We start from the raw sequence: 8,284 nt of genomic DNA on the forward strand, positions 1-8,284 counted from the left end.
AAGCATGGATGATGAGGGTACTTCACTTGTGTTATGATGCAGTGCGCAAAAGTCACAAAAATCAGATTTCCCAAGCAAAGCGTGTAGAGAAACCTGTTTTATACAGAAGGGGAGAGGGAAGCAGGTCCACTGACCCAATGTGAATTTATCAATGGGTTACTCGAGGTGGAAGGATGTGTTCTCTTCTTCACTTCAGGCTGTTATCCTTAGGGCATCCAAAATGAAGCAGGAGGCTGGTAGTAAAAAGGTGCCAGAACTGGAGGTCCAGGGGAGAGAAGATTCTCTCTGATGAACTGAGGTGGAAGAGTCACCAGGAAAAGGGCCTCTGCAGTCCAGGGCAAAATTTGAATAAAGCCCCTCACATCCGGAGCCTAGACTTGTTGGAAAGCTGGAGGGGATCACTTACACCTAAAGGATGAGGATGTAGATGGAGGTAGGGCTCTTATATGATCCCACATGCAGGATATTTAGGCCCCTTGTGGTATAGAAGAGGTTCTGGTGGATCAGGAAATCCAAAACCAATCTCCTGGCTTCAGATCCCAGTAGGTGGCAAGTGGTAAGGAGACATTTGAGGATCTTGATGGCATGTTTCATTATATGTATTTATCCCATATATGCTTTTGGCAAGTTGTTTGAATGGGCTACAATATACTACTCAGTGGGCAAGGGTAAATTAATAGAAAATTGCATGCTTTTCCTTTTCTATAAACAAGAAGGAAAGTAAGAGACCATCAAGGCAAGAAACCCCATTTCCCAAGATTTTAATAGCATGCTTGCCTTTAGTCCATCCTTGGCTCCTTCTGAAAGGTATGGTATAATAGAGTTGTTCCACAAATCAATAAACCATACACGGAAATCCTCCATTCCAATAGGACAGGATAAGAAAAAGCAGGGACCTATATAAAGAAAAAACAAGAAACCTGTTTATGGGAGACCTGCAATCCATAGTAAAATCCACAAAAGTTAATTTATTTAACTTTATGTATTAAAAATACCAATCATCTTAGGTTGTCGGTAAAGTTATAAGTATAAGTCGAGGGAAAGGAGGAAGACTTAATGACAAGTAACTGAAAAAATTGTGTTGCTAAACTACCAACACAATATAAAAGTAATGTTGTTTTGTATACCTATGAGGAAGTCTGGAGTACTGTGTTTCTCCAGGAAGGTGTGCAAATGGTACCACAACCGTGGCACCCAGTCAAGAACCTTAAGTAGTTCTCCATGTCCAGTTCCAATGCTGCCCTGCGATTCTAGCAGCTTTCGACGTAAATATCGACCTAAGAAACCATTTGCTGGTTCCACATTGTTAGAGAAAGTCAGCATCCTGTAAAAGACAAAATATTGTTGGTTTCTATTATATCCCATTTTTTACAGTAATTTAATGTTTAACACCTTACTGACTAGCCTATTTTGGGACAAGACATCTATGTATTATTTGTCTTTATTTTCACCATCATCATTTAAAATCCATAACTTCCTACATTTTCGGTCAGACGTGTGAGGGCTTCTTTTGATCGCCCCATTTTGAAGTACATAGCATTTATTGATGAACTTTTATGAACCTGTGTTGAGTAAATTGGGGAAATATTTAATTCCAACGCATTTGAAATTTTTAACTTTCACTGTTCAACATAAAAACATTATTATGCAGGTAAGTTTGTTTCTGAAGATACCAAGTTTTATATGTGTTATTTAATTGGTATTGGTGGTCACATAAGGAATGAACATAAAAATGAATAATAAAATACATGAAGTGTTCTTCAGTGCATACTTATTACCTTATCAAGTTCCAGAATAATTACCTGAAGCTTATGTGAAGACCATGGTTTGGACTCATTTTTACTGGCTGATTAGTAGTTCCAATAATGTAAGGGCTGCAAGTAAAGTAAAAAAAGCAATGGGTTACTAAATAAGAATAAACTCAAAATATAAAGAGACATATTTCAGCATGCTATATGCACAATACATACAGCACCCAACATCCTCATTGTGTTTGACAAAGGCCCAGGGGGCTGAAACGTCCACACTCTTACAACAAATTCCGAATTGCATTTTAAAAAAGTGGTGCACAGCTTTTTTTTAACTTACTTTAGCCAAAAGGGTTGGATCCCGAGACCAAACGATTTTTCGAGAACATCAAAATATAAAGCGTTAATAACTGCCAAGTTACCATCTCCAACAGTGGTTAAACCTTATTATTCAACTTTTATTTAGAACTAGCTCCCGGCGGTGCCCGGGATAGTAAATAACTGCTCTTAGCTATAACAAAATAGAATTAGTTAACAAAATGAAAAAAAATATATAATATATATCACTGATGGCTAACCTATGGCATTGGTGCCAGAGGTGGCACTCAGAGCCCTTTCTGTGGGCACTCAGGCCATCACCAGAGATGACTCCAGGTATCTTCCTGCAGTCCCAGACAGCCCAGGACTTGCTGTGCACAGAGCTATTTTAAAGTGACAGCTCTACCAGGGACTATTTTCTGCTTTATTGGTGTCCTCAGGGTGCTGGTATCAATGAAAACTGTGACAGAGAAGGGAGTATAAATCACAAATTAAATTTTTGTGTTGGCGCTTTGCGATAAATAAGCGGGTCTTTGTTGTAGTTTGGGCACTCGGCCTCTAAAAGGTTCGCCATCACTGATATATATCTTTCTGTCTAGGCATCTATCCCTGTCACTCACACACTATCCCTGCACTATCCCTGTCTCTCACTCACTCACTCTCCCTGCTTGTCTCTGTTACTCTCCTTGCCTGTCTCTCATTCACACTCCCTGCTTGTCTTTGTCACTCACACACTCCCTGTCTGTCTCTTTGTCACTCACACACTCCCTGTCTGTCTCTGTCACTCACACACTCCCTGTCTGTGTCTCTGTCACTCACACACTCCCTGTCTGTCTCTCTGTCACTCACACACTCCCTGTCTGTCTCTCTGTCACTCACACGCTCCCTGTCTGTCTCTCTGTCACTCACACGCTCCCTGTCTCTCTGCCTGTTTCTCGGTCACTCAATCTACCTGCCTATATCCATATTAACTCACACATAAGCGACTTTTACTCATTGCCTATAGTAACCTATCAGTTAGAGCTCATATTAATGACCTGTGGCAGAATAGCAACCAATTACGTCTCAGCTTCCAACTGTCACAAAAGCAGCAGACAATAGCTCCTATATATGGTGGCTCATATCTGTATTTTGGAAAGTGTGGGGTGAAAATTTTGTCTCAAAATTTTTGTCTCATAAATACATAAAGACATACATAAATACACTCAGCTTTAAGGACTTTGGTGGTTGTCTTGTGTAATTTAACAAAAAGGTGCAATACCTTAATTTAAGGCACATGTTACAAATGTACCCAATCAGATCAAGCCTACTTTTCTCATAAAAAGGTAAGAGCAAATGCCATTCAAAATGGTAAAAGTATGCTATAAATTTGACAGATACAATAGGAAACCTCTTGAAAGCCACATAACATGCCCAAAGTTTAACATACCAGCTTTATGCTATGTTAATAGTGAGGCAAACTTACTAAGAAGTGCTATTAGCACATTAAAAGCCATATTCTTCACTACTAAAACATAATGTTTATCTGTCTGTTTTTTTACTTTTTTTGGTGGAATATTAAAAGTCTAGAGATAACCTATCATCAGGGACCTCCCCCTATAAAATACACAGAACACCTTTTAGATGTCTTTACACATTTTCCAATGATGCCTCTATTCAAGGGAATAGAGCCACCATTCTTCTAAAAACGACTTTATTGTTGTCCTCTGTTCCAGTCATGAAGGCAGGGAGCTGTTGTATATTGTCAAACTACCCCGCCCTCCTCAATAAGATTAACACTGCTAACCCAGCTGAAGAGAATTTCTTAGGAAAGAGAGAGGAGGAATGTTGTTTTCTCTTCACATCCAGTGTCACTCTCAATCCTATCCTTCATGAGGGAGTGTTTAATGATGTAGCAGGGCTGAGTCACACAAAGCCTCTGGGGGACTGCATGTCTGCATTGGCTTTGTTACCAACCTACTCTCAGAAAGAAGATACACATTTAATATTGTGGAGCTGTGCACATACATTTCTGGCGCCGAGACCATTTTCTGTCACTGGGAGCAAAATCTGTACCAAAGCAGCAAACCTCCTAGTGTGAGTGCAATAGCACAGTTTTGTGTCCCTGCTAGAACAAATTTCTTTTGGTCTACTTTCCGCCAGTTTACAGCGCCCAAAAATGGCAGCGACACATATTAATTGTGTCTGAGTTTCCACTCTGCCAAAGCCACGCCCTTTTCGGTGAAGAGTCGGAGCAGGCGGAAAAAGTCATATGGGACATATATAAAGACATCTAAAAGGTACTGGTGAGGTACGTGGAGGGCCTTGCTGGTGACAAGTTCTCTTTATTTTCCGATGGGGGTTAAGAGGTCAGACCTTATCAGCATGGAAAATGAATGGCAATGTATACATCTGAAAAGGATATGATTATGGGTAAATGAACAAGATGAGGGTGAAGGTGAGACAAGGCGAGTTTAAGAGTGAGAGCTGCAACTGGGTTCCAATCGACCAAAGGAATCATAGGAGATTCCATTATACAAGAATAAATAGTAGGGGAGAAAATGCAGTATACTACGAAGTATACCACAACTACTTTTTATGCTTTTTGTATATTATAATTTTTATAATAATGTTTCAATTGCAAAATTGTGCGCTGTATAGTAATTTTTCAGTTCATGTGTCATATTCTTTCTATGCCTGAGTTTATGCGCTTATTGTGCACTTTGGCAAAGATGATGATAACACTATAGTGTTATCATCATTAAAAGTCTGGCTTTCCATATCCGCTTGTTATGTTCCATGATGTTATGTACTGTTATGCATGTTATGTTGCTTTTGAGGTACTGTACAATATATGTTGACACATGGAAATGACATCTGGAAGTATAAGTATGTGGATCACCTGTAGGAAACCACGACACACCATACTTTTGCAAACCCCTGATGAAGTCATATTAATAATGATATAAGAGAGGGTTTCAAGTTTATCTCATGTCCACTTGTCCATTAAATGTCCACTTTACATTCTGGTTTGGTATTGTATAGCTATGTAGTCTTATTTCAGATTGTTATTCAATTTTCTGTATCTACGAGTATCATTGGTTTATTGACCCTAGCTGACTTTTTGCTAGTTTGTTACAATATCATATTATCTCATTGGGGATTGGGTTTGCTGTGGTTATGGGTCATACTACACCTTTCTATGTATGTGTATGACCTTTATTTCATGTTTGTGTCTTGGTGTGTATTTATGTGATGGTGTGATCATCTTTAGTCAACCTACATAATTTTTTTGGTACTCGATTACTCTTTGATGTGTGGGTACAAATTATCATCTTATTTTGTAGTGCCTACCCCCAAATCTTCTGCATACAAGTGCCGAATAAACAATCCTATTCTTACACAACCATGTTAGTAATATCAAAATGGATGGGTTAAGCTACATTATATTAAAGCAAACATAAAGTTTTAGTTGGCTTTTCAGGTCAAGCGATCATGTGTGTACATTAGGAGTGACAATACTTTTGGCTATATGACTGTCTTTTGGCAATGTTCCCTCCTTGTCCAATTATCAATTTTCTTGAGCAGAAAGATGGTAGCTATTGGCTATAATATCTCCAATACATATTGTACAAATAATTCTGAGATTACTATAAAATGTATATTGCATATAAAATGTATAATGCATATTGGAAGACAGAAGTACAGTAAAAGTGAATTATTTATGTAAATAAAGCACTTTCTACTATGCCCTTCCTCCACACTACATATTTTAATGTGAGTTGTAAATTGATATTTCAGAGAGTAAGTAGCAGAAATAAATGTCAGTAAAGGGATGATAATAGAGAGGTTAGCTAGGTCTCAGAAAATCTGCCACTGCCTCTCATTACAGTAAATGAATACATTTATTTAAGGATATCCTTAAAAAATTGTGTGAAATTATATACTGATCATGCACTATTTACATAATTTAGAACCTTATCTCATTCAATAATCTGAGTCAGTTTGTGCAATCATTGAACTAAAATAAGAAGAAAATAACAAAGCAAGTAATACCTAGAGTTGGTTTAAAACATCACATACAAGAATACATGCAAAAGATACAAGGTAGGGAGTAAACATGGAAAGAGGTATAACTACAGGGGAGCAGCCATAGCACTTTCTATGTGGTCTTTAGTGTAAAGAGGCACGGCCATCTAACCTGCCACATTAAAGAATGGAGCATGTGTACCATAAGTAAATATTATGATGCATATAGTATAGCTTAATATGTAATATGTATACACACCTGAGATGGCAGCAAAGATTAGAAAACTTTGGGAGAGGACGGATAGAGCAGAACAACGGAACTAGGAATCTCTCATCTCTACTTCCTACCGTCTACTTCCCCCATTATGGTCTGCAGTTACTGTGCTGGATGAATTCATATCTGTGGCCTCTGATAACCAGTGGAATAAGAAAACTGTCTGACAGTGTGTATTATCTGTGTGGATATATGCTGTATATGTATGTATCTTCTGTATGTGTGTTTATATGATTATATGTGTGTATACGTTGTATGTGTTGTGCATGGTGTATATAATGTATATATGTGTGTGTGTATATGCTGTGTACATGCTGTATGCGTGAATATCCTGTATGCATGAATATGCTGTATGTGTATACATGGTGGAATATGCTGTATGTGTTTTGTTATATGTATGTATCTTCTGTATGTGTGATTATACAATTATATTTGTGTATATGCTGTATGTGTGTGCACGGTGTATATAATGTATGTGTGTTTATGCTGTGTATATGTTGTATGCGTTAATATTCTGTATGCATGAATATGCTGTATGTGTGTACATGGTATACGATGTATATGTGTGTATACACTGTAAATGTATGTACATATAGGTATGTATGTGTATATATGCAATATGTGTGCATATGCTGTATGTGTATATGGTGTGTTTGTATTGTATGTATTTGTATATATAATGAGTGTATATGCTGTATATGTAATTATATGTATATATAGTATATGTGTCTATATATAATGTGCATACGATGTATGCATGAGTGTATAAATGTATACAATATGTAGAAATATGTTTATATATGTTTTTTTAAACAGGAAGGTAAGCCCAATTCTGAACTTTGCTATGGGACCCAGCCTCTCCTAGTTACACCTCTGATTTGTATATATGTTATATGTCTGTATATGGTACTGTATGTATGTGTACATATGCTGTACATATTCTGTATATGTGTATTTGTGATCTGTATATGTTGTATAAGTGTGTATTTATGCTGTGTGTGTGTGTGCAAATGAAAGGAAATTGTCTGTATATACTGTATATGGTTTATATACTGTATGTCTATATATAGTACGGTACGTATGTTTGTGTGTTTATGGTTAATCTGTGTATATGGTCTGAAGTAGCGTGAGTCGCTGGGTCTAAAGGGGTTAATCATAGCCGCTGGGTCTAATCAGACATATAAAAATTATTAAATAAAAATACATTTACATTTCCCTGTAAAATTAAAAGAAAATACCCCGCTACAATACAAAAAACATTGCCATAATCGCCCCTTTTGCCCAAGACTATACATATTATATATCAAAACAACCAAAAAAAATAGAGAATTCATTAATAATGTTCATTTTGAGTTAATTTGAAAATGTGAAAATATATGTACTATAACCCCAAATAAAATGTAAAAAAAAGTTTAAACTTTTATTACATAAACATTTTAACTAATTCTATGTGTTAAAACACCGCAAAAATCTTTAAGGTAACACACAAATGTTATGGCCCGTAAACCGCTGCATGCAAAAATTAGCTAAAAATACCCGTTCACTAGAGCCTTTTCAGGCTGCATCACTAAGGGGTTCATTCTAAAAAAAAAAAAGGATTCAAATAAATACTTGATAGAAAACATTTATTTTGTGAAAGTCAATCATCATTTCTAATCCACCAATCTTTCTCTTGCCATCTTCCAGTTTATCTTATTTGCTTTACAGCCATTTTGTCTGCTTCAGATTTAGCTTCCCTACATATGATTGCGGAAGTAGCTTAACTTACCATAATCAGCATAATAAAAGAACAAATAATGTAATGTAGGCAATAATATGGATGCCTGGACTATTTGCCAATAGTTACAAGATGTACCGTAACCACTTTTACTCTATAATGTCTAAGATTAACTGGTTCCCCGTTCTTGACCACATGTATTAACTATAAGAAGTATAC

At 36.8% G+C, this 8,284-nt stretch overlaps 1 long non-coding RNA gene across 1 annotated transcript; it reads right to left on the minus strand.

The window, feature by feature from the left end:
• Nucleotides 1-757: 757 nt before the first annotated feature.
• On the minus strand, nucleotides 758-1,890 carry LOC140112532 (uncharacterized). The gene is made up of 3 exons (XR_011852690.1): nucleotides 1,803-1,890; nucleotides 1,128-1,324; nucleotides 758-896 (listed from the first exon to the last, which is right to left on the minus strand). It is a non-coding gene; the product is annotated as an uncharacterized lncRNA (long non-coding RNA).
• Between the last annotated feature and the right edge of the window lie 6,394 nt (nucleotides 1,891-8,284).

The sequence above is a fragment of the Engystomops pustulosus genome, unplaced genomic scaffold, assembly GCF_040894005.1.
Source record: "Engystomops pustulosus unplaced genomic scaffold, aEngPut4.maternal MAT_SCAFFOLD_817, whole genome shotgun sequence".
Lineage (NCBI taxonomy): Eukaryota > Metazoa > Chordata > Amphibia > Anura > Leptodactylidae > Engystomops > Engystomops pustulosus.